Source organism: Salvia miltiorrhiza, chromosome 6, assembly GCF_028751815.1.
Source record: "Salvia miltiorrhiza cultivar Shanhuang (shh) chromosome 6, IMPLAD_Smil_shh, whole genome shotgun sequence".
Lineage (NCBI taxonomy): Eukaryota > Viridiplantae > Streptophyta > Magnoliopsida > Lamiales > Lamiaceae > Salvia > Salvia miltiorrhiza.
Window position 1 is genome coordinate 30,569,572 of NC_080392.1, and position 13,828 is coordinate 30,583,399.

A 13,828-nucleotide genomic window follows, 5' to 3' on the forward strand; every position below is an offset into this window, starting at 1 on the left:
GCCAGGCGGCGGCCGCCGTGGAGACGGCGGCCGCGGCCCCACGGCGCAGGCCGTGCAACCTTGGGAGCAATCTGCGAAGACGGACCACGGCGCCGCCGTGTCACGGCGGCCGCCGTCCACGGCGCCGCCGTCTCACGGCGGCCGCCGTCCAGACGCCGGCCGCGGCCCCACGGCGCGGGCCGTACAATTTTTGGAGGAAACCGCGAAGGGGCATCACGGCGGCGCCGACCCACGGCGGCCGCCGTCCACGGCGCCGCCGTCTCACGGCGGCCGCCGCCCCTGTGCAGATCTGGCAGTTACGGAAATTGCTATAAAATCCGATTTTGAGGGTTTTATTTCACACTTCCGACTCCAGCAGCCTCCACCTGCGATTTTATGTTTTTTCCCATAGTTTAGATAGATAGAAACATTCTAGATACTTGTGGATTCCGCTAGATCGTTGATTTCATTGGATCGATTGTAAGTTCTTCATTTTGATTAGTTAATCTTTACAAGCTTTCTCGTTATTGCATTGCTTAGATAATCGTTATTCCATGTTCAATTGATGAATCGTTGTTCTTTAATCTCGCCTAGATAATCGTTGTTTATGATTGATTGATTTATCTAATGCTTTCTAGATTGCTAGTTAAAACCCTAGGTTTCTTAGTTTCCTGCGTTCTTAATCTGCTTCCTTCTCATTCCGCCTAGATAGATTTATATGCTTTCTGTTGATTCTGCATTAGATAATTACAAGCTTATTTAATTACGCGCTAGTTAATCGGAGAGAGTGCCAGACCCAATTACCCGATTAGAGTGTTTAGATTTCTTTTAAGTTTCTTGTGAGCAATACGGTTAGAGCCCTGCTAAGTCTTCCTTGTGAGACGACTTGAGTCACCTTACCACCCTAGGACGACCTCGTATAAATTCGAGTCCATCCGTTAGGTGTTTTTGGATGAGTCAATGTTCACCTGCTCCGCTGCATGTTCGTCGACATCGCATCGCTGCTCCTTTTCAACACCCATAGCTTGCGGCAAAGCCTTTGCTTCCAAAATAGATGAAGTAGACTTCTCAAGCCCTTACTCATGTGAATCCTCATCCTTGATAGCCACCACAACTTCCACTGCAACCTTCATCTCCGTGGGATACATACATGTCTCATCTTTGATAGCAACAACCTCTCTATCGACTTCCACCACAACTGCCACTTCTTCATTGGTCGCCTCCAATTTTGGCATATCAGGATCGATTTTCTTACCGTGATTTGCTGAATTCACACCCTCGGTCCGAGACCGAAAGAACACCTTCTTATCATCACGTGGCGGCGCCTCACTTGTCCGTTGATTCCCTTTGAAAGAGGAACCACTAGAAAATGGTTGATACTACCTCCAAGTGCCTCGATTCTCATAGATCCAATCATCCCACTCCCTTTCGAGATACGAGTTACGATCGTGTTTCTTGTGGATTGATGAAATATTGTTCAACTTGATATCCTCATGATCCCTTGCGCCACTTCGACCACCACGGCCTCCTCGAGTCGAAGTGTAAAGAGATTGCGCAGAAGACTGGTCCATCCTCTCATGGAGAGGCTTAAATGCATCATTTACCATTCTCCGCATCTCTTCCTTCATATACATCAAATCGGCGTCGGTAATACTCCAGTTAGATGGAAATTCCTTGTTAGACATGGTCGGAAAAATTTCTCACAGGAAGGTATATGGACAGAAACCCTAGAAAGTTCGACCCTTACGAAACCTGGAAAACTGATACCAAATGATATGATTCTCGCCGGTGCAGATCTGAATCTTGCAGGGCTGATCTCACAAACACGCACGGAAAACTTAAAACGAAAACTGAAATAAAGATAAAGTGTGGATATCCCAAAACCCCTGACCTAATCTACGAAGTTTCCTAGAGAACGGATCTCTAGACCCCAACGATGTGATCGGTGCAGCAACTCAGAGACGTTGAATGACACACGACGAGGGATGATGAACTCGCCGATACGCTGATAAGTTGAATTTGCTTGGGAAAAATTCAGGAAGAACTCGAAGTCCTCAAGAGAGAATAATCTCACAAATTTGATTGATAAAATATATGTTAAAAATTCTCCTTTCGTTCCATACAGCAGCCATATATCTAGGCAAAATAAAACCCTAATTTAAATAAGGAAATAACGTAAAAATAAGGAAACTTAAAAACAAGGAAACAAAAGAAACTTGATCAACAAGCTAAAATAACCCTAGCGAGAAATCCAGCTCTGTACGCTCTGCTCTGCACGTCCGCTCTGCTTTGTGCCGTCTGCTCTGTTCTGGAAGTTCGCTCTGTCGGAACGATTCCTCTGCTCGGAACGATTCCTCTGTCGGGACGATTCCTCTGCTCGGGACGATTCATCTGGCGGAACGATTCCTCTGATCGGGACGATTCCTCAGTCGGGACGATTCCTCTGCTCGGGACAATTCCTCTGGGGGGACGATTCCTCTGCTCGGGACGATTCCTCTGGCAAGTGCATGACTTCGCTGCTCTGGCTTTTTTTGATTTCTCTGCTCTGGAAAGTCTGCTCTGGAACGTCCGCTCTGGCGCGAACTTAGCTCTGTGCGGGCTGCATCAGGCAGTCATTCCAACCGAAAGCAAAGTACCCACCGCCCGGACCGAGATCGCCTTAGACAGCCAGAACGACCAAGCAATATGTCACGAGCTTGACACACTGAATGAAAAGAGAGATACAGCAAGACTACGACTTGCATCCTACCAGCAGAGTGTCGCCAGACACTACAATCGGCACGTACGCACTCGGACGTTCAAGCGGGGAGATTGGGTACTCCGACGTGTATTCCAAAACACCAAGGAGATCGGAGCTGGCAAGTTGGGTCCAACCTGGGAAGGTCCATACTTGATCACCAAGGTGTTCGGTAATGGCGCTTACAAGCTGCAGGATAAAGATGGGCGCGACATCGGCAATAGCTGGAACGCCATCCATCTTCGATCATATCATTTCTAAACTTGTCATTTGATTGTTTATCTTTTCGTTAGGTCTATAATTTTTTCCACACTGTTACTAACAATTTTACCCGGGCCAAGTTGGAACTACATCGGACTTGATCCCATCAAAGGGTATGTAGGCAACTCTACGGAGCATGGCTCTACGGAGCCCAGTCCGACCCAAGAACAACATTTGGATTGATCCTCGCAAGAGGTATGTAGGCAACTCTCCGGAGTGCAGCCACCAACCTCAAATCTACATGTCTCAGCTTGCGAGATACAAGCCGCTAATGATGACTTGCCTACACGGACAACGTCAACCTGGATCTATAAGGAAGAAATCACCATCACAACATAGAGTCCAAGACCTTTGATCTCTAGCCATCCAATCGAAGGAACCACCCAGCTTGGAACAATCAACGAGATAGGCAAGAAGATTGTAAACATTTATATTTTTTGAAAGTCAGAAAGCCTCTCGTTCAAGTGCTCTCATCACATTGTACTAGCCACAATTGGTAGAAATCAGTACGACCCAAATCTAATGAATTCCAACTTGCTTCGACTTCAATTATTTTATTTGGACAATTCAGAGCCAACAACTCTACAATTAGAAGATTTTGATTGGTAAAAATACTCCCAAGTCGACATGCTGCATGAAACTATATAATCAGTTAGCACTCCAAGGTGGGACACAACTCGCCCAAGTCAAACGCAAATGACAAGTTGGCTAATATCAGTCGATTCCAACTTGGACAACCAAATGAAATCAAAGTCCAGCCTGGCCTTGTTCAAATACAATAAATTTTCCAACGTTGGGTCCAGGCTGGTGCAACAAAATGAAGACAAAAGGAAAAATTGTGTCTATTTCATCTTTTCCACATGTTATCGTTTTTTCAAATATACAAGCTACAATATGTCGCATCAATCTATACGGTATTGAAGCCATGATTTGAATAAGGTTTTTAGTTCCTCAAAATGATATATTCAAACATATGCACATATATGTTTTAAACAATTTCGCATGCAAAATGGTGATACAAGTTATAAGGCAATCGCATCTCATAGAATAAGGAAAATCTCACAAACATGCAACAACGCTGACTTCCCTAAGAGTTCACAAATAAAACATCATAACATAGTAGACAGCTTGAACCGACCCAATGGTCTAAAGTTCAAGATGGAAGCCTACCAACACAAGCAGTTTGTCAAATAGTTAAGTTTCAAACAGTGCAAGACAAAAATTACAAGACGTCTCTTCCCCGCCTCAAGAAGCCGCTTCCCCGTCTAAGGATGGTCGTCTTCAGTGGTCATCCCAGCCAAGTTGCTAGCTAGCTCCGCATCTTGCTCCTCCCTGCCAGCCTTCCACTCGTTAAACTCATTCACGTACTGTTGGACATCCCAAGTCTTGGGGGGCTGGTTCTCCAGGTATGCCAGGGCCATCTCGCCCCGAACGCGGACCTCCGTCTCGCAGCTGTTATAAAGGACTTGTTGCTCCAACGCAACAACAACCTTAGCTTCGAGATCCTTGCAGTCCGCTGCAGCCCACTCCAGCCGGCGAGCATCCTCCAATCGGGCAGATTCCAACCTCTTGACAATTTGACGGGCCTCATCACGAGTCTTCTTGACGGCCGCCATCTCTCCCTTCCAGTTCTCCCGCACGGTCCTCAACTCACGAAGTTCCGCCTCCATAGCACCAGTTCTCTCCACGAGGAAGGCGGCTTTCTGCAAACTCTACAACAAACACGAAAATGCAACAAGTTAGAAAAATTATCATATCAACAAAATAATCTATACTAAAAAATATTTACCAAGAAGGCATGATCGAAGAGCTCACTAGCCACACTGCCACTCCCCATCTCCTTCAAATAATCCTGGTCATGTGGGAGTAATAGCTGTTCGGCCACCCCTCGAACAGGTCCAAGCTGGGCATGCGACGATACGTTCGGAAATGACAGGTTGACATGATCGTCCACCTGGTCGGACAAAGTGAGGTCAACCTTAGCAGACCGCTTTTTCTTGTGAGCCGGAACACGGGTCGAGTGCGGGACACGTGCTGCAGTAACATCAGCTGTAACCGCACCACTCGAGCTAGCAGCCTTCTGCCTATTCCTAAAGATCACGTCCATGGCAGCGCCCTTCCCAAGCAGTGGTGGAACATAAGGCTTCGACATCCTGTGATCTGCATCGAAATAAAAACACTTAGTCGTATTAATGACAAGTTGGAATAGAATGAAATTGACAAGCAAAGCAATACCTGTGGGCACGTGGCTCCACAAAGAGCTAACTCGCAAGTTGGCCTCGGTCAAAATGTTACAGAAATGGCGATCCTCTTCACTAAAGCCTAAAAACCAATCGATCTTGCTAGCACTATCGAAAGCCAAGCCGGTAGGCCCCCTCCTTAGACAAGCTGCAAAATAAGAAAAATATGAAAAGTATAAGTTATGAACACATGAAGATGATACAAGTTACTACAACAAAAAATGTTCAAATTCCAAAGCTCCAACATGTAACACTCACTACAAGCCTCCCACGCCTGTGGAACAATCGAATCATGCGGTTCCCTGATGCGTCTTCGACTTTTGGGCCATTTGGCCCTATTTTTTCTCTTATTTGTGTCAGTACAGGTCTGTCCATGGGGAAAACAAAGTTGTGGAAGAAAGAAGGTCCGTGGAGCGGAAACGGAGAAAATGCGGTCGGAATGGGCATTACCGAGCCCAGATTGCTATGTCATGTTTACCAGCATGGAGCTTCGGCCAACAAGTACCTCCCCAGTCTAACTTGGGGCATGGGAACCTGAAGTAACCCACCTGGTATGAACAACACCAAAGAAAGCAATCCGTCTGATCACCACCATGAGACGCAGACAGCCAGAACCACGAAAGGAAAGTAAATCTTGGAGATTTTGAAGAAGCAAGTGGAAGATGGACGAAGAAGCTAGAAGGATCTAAAGAAAGGGAAAGGTTGACTAAGCTTGCAGCTGGACGCCATCTTCAATCGGATCAATCAAAGATTGAGCTAAAAAAGGAAAGAAGATCCCGGCGAAGATTTGAGACTGGCGCAGCTAGGGTTAGACCTTGACCACTCGGCAGTATAAAAGACTGATGACGTGCAGCGTGCACAATCTCTTGGCAATTTTGAACTCCTGTCTTACTTTACGTTTCAGTACTGTTTTCCTATTTCTGTTGTGTTTTGCATTCGAACAAGATTGAAGGCTTGAAGCCTTAGGTATTATTTATCTATTCAAGTATTTCTTTTTGTTCCATAATATGTTTAATCCATTTCGCATTTATGAATTCTGCTATGTGTGAGTAATTCTTTAGGTGAGGTTTTAGGGGTGGAAATAATTGTTGTTAACATGTAAACATTCGTGAGGCATTTGTTCTTTCGGTTGAATCTCGTGGTTCCGGAAAGGATCTGTTCGAAACCATGGACAGTAGGGGCCTAACGAGTGATCTCCGTTTGGTAAAATGCTGTTCGTGTCAAGCAAAGGCCAGGGTATACTAGGGCGTGATAACCGGTATACCCAAGACCGAGTAGCTGAGCAGCGTCAACAAAAGGCGTTGTAGATCCGGAAGGTGGGGAAAGGATTGATGGGATACATTGTCCTTCCTCAGTCTTGGGCTTCTCTAGAGACTATCCATCAACTGTGACGAGGAATCAAGCCATGGTTATCAAACGAGGAAAGCAATCTCGGCACCGTAGCATGTCTATGACTGGTCGGCTGACAAAGCCGAAAATGGTTGTGTCCAGGAGGCGTGTGTCACTCAAAGCGCGGAGTTGGGGACCTCGGGAGAGAAGGTTGGTGAGGGCCATACTTGGTGAGTAACGGGTATGACTACCATCTAAGGAGAAGTGAAGCACTGCCTTGTGACCGGGGAATGTGTGACCTTCGGACCAAGTGACCACAATGGGATCAACCATCCTATATGTGAAGTATAATCCCTTGAAACGCCCCAATGTCTTTGGGCCACACCTTGGGTTTATATGGATCATGGACGGATTATCAGTATGCCTATGACTGAAACGAATGTTAACAACAGTTATGACCTAACCGAATAACCTCACCCCTTTTTATTATTGATCTTGTTAATTTCTTGTGCAGAGTATACAGATTGAGAATTGTGACACCTCAGTTTGTCGTTGGAGAACAAAGTGGTTCCTCACTCCCTGTGGGATTCGACCCTACACTTATGTCACGGCCGCGCCCGCTAAGGATAGCGAGTTCGGGGAAATCGCGACAAAAGGGAAGGGGATTTAGGAGCGGGATTAGAAAGGGGCATATCTAACCTCTTGATGACTCAACATTATATAAGACAACAATTTAAGAACAACAGATATTGATGGAGGTCAAAGGGGAAACATAATATTACCCAAACGGGTATTTGAGGACATTGTTGAATAGTACATATTGTTTGACGAATATCATGATATCTAGCAAATCAGTGTATGCAGCAGAATAACAACAACTCGGGCATATGTATGAAGACATATACCCCGCTCTGATGTACTCGTCCTAGCTCGACAAAAGCTCCACTTGCACACCACATTCCCGATCATCGCTCAACCTGCACATTTAGAAATACATGCAGGGCTAAGCACAAAGGTACTTAGTGGACACATGCCGAAATATACATACATACATACATACATTTTATTGTCAAGCCTTTCAACAGTAGTAAGATACGAGGGTTTTCCTTTAAAGACTCGTATTTACCAAAATATCATTTCTTTAATAAATATCCCGCGCAGGCATTTTAACATCATTAATCACCATATCAGTAACTCGTGCCGAGAGGTAGGCCTCCCTCTACGGACACTATGATCGGCCAACCCGCTAGATGACTCACGATCACAAGGGTGTACACTAATTCCGAAGGGATTTGCGGTCCCATTCAGAATCCGAATTCGATTAGCATCAGATAGGTAATTAACAACAAAACATAAAGCATTTAGGCATTGACAATATCATTCAAAAATCATAGGCATAAAGTTGTAACAATTCTATGATATGGTTTTAGTTTTCGTAAGAAAGCCTCACCTGGTAGTGGTGACTCACGTCTAAGCCTTAAACTCTTTGCGTTCAACCTTAATTGAAAAGAATAACGCAAGGTCTTAGACCGTGGAAAATCTAACATAAATGAGGATGCGTAATATAATTATGAATGGCTCATATTCTGTTTATTAGACTAAGGTGATACTAAGGGAAATCTTATCTCTAGTCCTTGTATTAAAGCAATTAAACCAACTAGGTTTCGTCTCGTGAGATCTAGTGATTACTATATTGATTCGTTTTCATTAGAGTGTTCTAAACGACCATTTTAAGAAAATAGAAACTCCCTTCGTGTAAGCAAGGGGAAAAGAAGTATAACGATTCAAACACCCAAAGTTCTTCTCTCTTTCTCTCTGTGCGATCTGCTCTGCTTTGGAAGTCAGCTCTGGCTTCTAGGTCAGCTCTGGCCTCTAAAAACAGCTCTGCTCGGGCATTTCAGATCTGTTCGAACTTTTTAGCTCTGCTCGGACATTTCAGCTCTGCTCGGCATTTCAGCTCTGCTCGGCCTTTCAGCTCTGCTCGGCCTTTCAGCTCAGCTCGGCCTTCTCAGCTCTGCTCGGCATTTCAGCTCTGCTCGGCATTTCAGCTCTGCTCGGCATTTCAGCTCTGCTCGGCATCTCAGCTCTGCTCGGCATCTCAGCTCAGCTCGGCCTCTCAACTCAGCTCGGCCTTTCAGCTCTGCTCGGCCTTTCAGCTCTGCTCCGCCTTTCAGCTCTGCTCGGCCTTTCAGCTCAGCTCGGCCTTTCAGCTCTGCTCGGCCTTTCAGCTCAGCTCGGCCTTTCAGCTCAGCTCGGTCTTTCATCTCTGCTCGACCTTTCAGCTCAGCTCGGCCTTTCAGCTTAGCTCGGCCTTTCAGCTCTGCTCGGCCTTTCAGCTCAGCTCCCACTCAGCGATTCGGTGCAACACTCACGGGTTTCTTCGTGTAAAACACAGATCTTACTATTCTAGCTATGTGAGCATGTTGTGCTTGTTCAAGTTCATCTACGTTTAAAGCCTAAGGTACTCGTCGTTTAAAGTTTCAAGCTGTGGGTTCTACCGGAAAAGTGACCTATCATGCTTCTATGAGCGTGTGTTTCATGCTGAAAAGAGTAGTAACAGAGGTCGAGAGTTACCTGTTGTCGCGCGCTTTGGTCGGACAAGCACGATGGTTCCTCGCTTCTTCGATCGTCGAGGTTCAAACTGGAATGAAAGCTATGTTCTTAGGCTTGAAAACAAATGGAAGGGAACACGGCGAAGGGAGGAAAAAGGCCGTGTCTTACCTTGAAAGTGCAGCGAGGATCTTGGTCTTCTCTTCTCCGTGGAAGGCGTCGAGAGAGTGATGGGGCTCTTGCTGTTGCTGCTGGATTTTCAGAGTGCCGAAGGGAGAAGGGGTGGCACAAAGGGGTTGAAGGGGAGTTTAAACAGGGGAGCTCGGCTGGTGCACTCGAGTGCCTAAGGGGGAGGGCTCGGCTGGTAGCCCTGCCATGCGTGGAGTAGGGGAGACTCTTCGGTTGCTCGCCCAATGGAGGGGCTGCTACTGCTGCTGTCGTGCTGAGCTCGGCAGGCGTGGAGGTGGAGTGTGGCTCTTCGGCTGCTGCCCAATGGGAGGAGCTGCAGCTGGCGTGGAAGTTGAGGGGGCGCTGCTGCTGTGTAGGGCTGCAAGGACAGCCTAGTCTACTCGGCTGTGGTTGGGCAGCGCTGGCGTGGAAGTTGAAGGGGCGCTGCTGCCACAGCACACGTCCCTTCTCCTTTTCCTTTGCTTCACTCTTCCTTCTTGATTGGGTGCTGGCATGTGTAGGCATGAGTATGGGTAGGTGGAGTGTGAGGGATTAAAAGGGTGTGATTAAATAAATCCTTCAGTGTTGGTCGTCCTGTTATTTAAAATATTGGCTCCGTGTCTTGCAATATCGTATCTAACAATTAAATTAAATCCGTAGATTTAATTTGCTCGTTGTTCTAATACATAAATTAAATCTGTAGATTTAATTAGCCCCAGAGTCGGAAATAATTCACGACTAAGTAACAATATGAAATAAACTTCATCTCGATTAATAAATAACACAACTTTGCTAAGTTGGTTATAACTTGTATTAATAATCATTCATCAACTCAAAGATTCTCATCGCGGTCTTAAACGCGCGAAAAATAAATAAAGCATACTGTTAACTAGGTGACTTTGTCACCAAGATTCATAAATTCAGAAACATAATAGAAAACATAAAACTTCAATTACTGGCAGATAGGTAAATAAACACACAATACTGTAATTAAAATACTGATAAAAGAGCGGGTTACTACATCCTACCCCTCTTAACAAAAATTTCGTCCCGAAATTTGTATATCTATGTAAAAAGGTCTGGGTATTTTTCTTTCATTTGATCCTCAAGTTCCCATGTTGCCTCTTCAGGTCCATGGTGTCTCCATAAAATTTTGACTGACGTGATCAATTTATTCCTCAACTCTTGCACCTTTCGGTCCAAGATGGCTTTCGGTCTTTCCTCGTACGTCAGGTCTGGGTTAAGAATCATTTCCTCTTGGTGGATCACGTGTTTGGGCTCAAACACGTACCATCTCAACTGTGATACGTGGAACACATTGTGGATGTTTCCAAAGCGAGGTGGCAGTGCCAACTTATATGCTACGGGACCTATTCTTTCAAGGATCTCATAAGGTCCTACAAAACGGGGTCTTAACTTACCCTTAACACCGAATCTAACAATCCCTTTCGAGGGTGACACCTTAAGGAAAACCTTGTCTCCAATTTAAAATTGTAGTTCGGTTCGTCGGGTATCAGCGTAAGACTTCTGTCTGTCCTGGGCTTCTTTAATCCTTGCTCTAATCTGGCGGATGGTCTCGATCATTTCGCTTACTGCATCTGGCCCAAGGATTTTTCTTTCACCTACTTCATCCCAGTAAAGTGGTGATCTACACTTCCTTCCATAAAAGCGCCTCGTAAGGTGCCATCTCAATGGTCGCCTGGTAACTGTTGTTGTAGGCGAATTCGATCAGTGGCAGTACTGATTCCCAACTTACTCCTCGGTCTAGAACTACTGTCCTCAACATGTCTTCAAGGGTCTGAATTGTCCTTTCCGATTGTCCATCTGTTTGAGGATGAAAAGCGGTGCTAAAGTTCAATCGTGTTCCTAACTCTTTCTGCAAGCTGATCCAAAATCTAGAAGTAAATTTTGAATCTCTATCCGAGGTGATGGATATTGGTATCCCATGAAGCCGTACAATCTCACGGATGTATAGTTGGGCTAGTTTCTCCGATCCATGGGTAATTGGAATCGGTAAAAAGTGAGCGCACTTCGTGAGACGGTCTACTATTACCCAAATAGCTGTGTTACCCCTCTTCGTCTTGGGTAAACCCGTCACGAAATCCATCGCTATGTGCTCCCACTTCCATTCTGGGATTTCCAAAGGCTGTAATTTCCCATATGGTCATTGATGTAAAGCTTTCACTTGCTGGCATGCAAGGCAGCGCTCTACAAACGAGGCTATATCTCGCTTCATCCCGTCCCACCAAAACTTCTGTTTCAGATCTCGGTACATTTTGGTACTCCCGGGATGAGCGGTATAGGGCGTGTCATGAGCTTCACTCATGATCTCATTCCTGAGTTCCTCGTTGTGGGGTACACACAACCTTCCCTTAAAAAGAACGGCGTTATCCGTTGCCTCTTGGTAGTCTCCGGGCGTGCCTGTTCGGATCTTAAGACGAACTTTCTCTAAGCTTTCGTCCGCTCTCTGGGCACTGATGATCCTTCCTCTGAGGTCTGGGGCGGCTACCATAGTTGCGATGATTACTTTCGTCGTTGCTGGTGGCTGAACTACTTCCAACTTCAATCTGTCGAAGTCCCTTACGAGCGTGTCTTCTTGAGTGAGAAGAAGTCCTAACTCGGATTGAGTTTTACAACTTAAAGCATCAGCTACTACGTTAGCTTTCCCTGGGTGGTAATTGATACCGCAATCGTAATCCTTCACGAGTTTGAGCCATCTCCTCTGTCTCATGTTCAGGTCTTTCTGCTCGAAAAAGTACTTAAGGCTTTTGTGATTAGTGAAGATTTCACATCTAACTCCGTATAGATGGTGTCTCCAAATCTTCAAAGCATGCACAATTGCTGCTAATTCTAGGTCGTGAGTGGGGTAGTTCAACTCATGTGGCCTTAGTTGTCGCGAAGCGTAGGCGATGACCTTCCCTTCCTGCAACAACACACAACCTAATCCATTTTTGGACGCGTCTGTGTAGATAAGGTATTCTTTATCGGCTGTTGGAACTGCTAGCACTGGTGCAGTTGTCAATTTCCTCTTCAGCTCTTGGAAGCTGGCTTCACACTCTTCGGTCCATTTATACTCGATTCCTTTGCAAAGTAGTTGCGTCATTGGCCTTGCTATCTTAGAGAATCCTTCGATGAATCTCCGGTAGTATCCTGCTAAACCTAAGAAACTTCGGATTTCATTAGGGGTGGTTGGTGATTTCCAATCGTGCACTGCTTGCACTTTGGCGGGGTCTACCTTGATTCCATCTACTGACACGATGTGTCCTAGGAACATCACTTCTTTCAGCCAAAACTCGCACTTGCTGAATTTGGCGAACAACTTCTCTGATCTTAAAGTCTCTAGGACGATTCTCAAATGCTCTTCATGTTCTAGGTTACTCTTTAGAATAGATGAGGATATCATCTATAAATACTAAGACGAATTTGTCTAAGTACGGATGGAAAACTCGATTCATGAGATCCATGAATACCGCCGGTGCATTGGTTAGACCAAATGGCATGACTATGAATTCATAGTGGCCATATCTCGTCCGGAAAGCGGTCTTGGGTACATCCTCTGGTCTGATCTTCAGCTGGTGGTACCCTGACCTTAAGTCTATTTTGGAGAACACACTGGCTCCCTTGAGTTGGTCAAACAAATCATCTATCCTCGGGAGAGGGTATTTGTTTTTGAGTGTCAGTTTGTTCAACTCTCGATAATCAATGCACATTCTCATGGCTCCATCTTTCTTCTTGACAAAGAGTACAGGTGCTCCCCAAGGTGAGACACTAGGTCTGATGAAACCTAAGTCCAAAAGTTCTTGTAGTTGGACCTTCAATTCTTCCAATTCCTTTGGGGCCATCCTGTACGGTGCCTTTGATACTGGGGCTGATCCAGGTTCTAGGTCAATGGTGAAATCTAGTTGCCTATCTGGGGGTAGTCCTGGCAATGTTTCTGGAAAAACATCCGGAAAATCTCGTACTATTGGCACATCTTCCACCCTCTTGTTGCTACCAGCTTCCCCGTTTAGGTAGACGAGATAAGCTGTGCTTCCTTCCTTCATCATCTCCTTTCTGGCTTGTAGTGCGAATATCACTGGTACTCTCTTCTTCATACTGATGCCGTGAAATTCTGTTGATTCTTTTCCGGGTGGTCGAAGGGAAATCTTTCGTTCACTACAAAGGATGGTGGCGTAATTCTCGGCTAACCAGTCCATTCCTAAGATCATATCTACGTCCCACATAAGCAGAATATTAAGATTGTTTGCTACCATCTTAAGTTCTCCCATTTCAAATTCTACGTTCGAACAAACATGAGTGGTAGTAGATCTTCCTCCTGAGGGTGTAGTGATTCTTAAGGCACACTTAGCTCGTTCTGATTCGATTTCTAAGGTATCTACGCAAGGGGCTGAGATAAAAGAATGCGAAGCACCAGTATCGAACAGAATCATAATGGAAAAACCTTTAAGCTTGCCCATACCTGCCAGGTTTCCCTGGTTTTTCTCGGGCTGGTTTTGGGTGATAGCAAAGGCTCTTGCCTGTTGCGGCAGTTGTGGCGGCCGTTTCTGTTGCTGTTGGTGTTGTT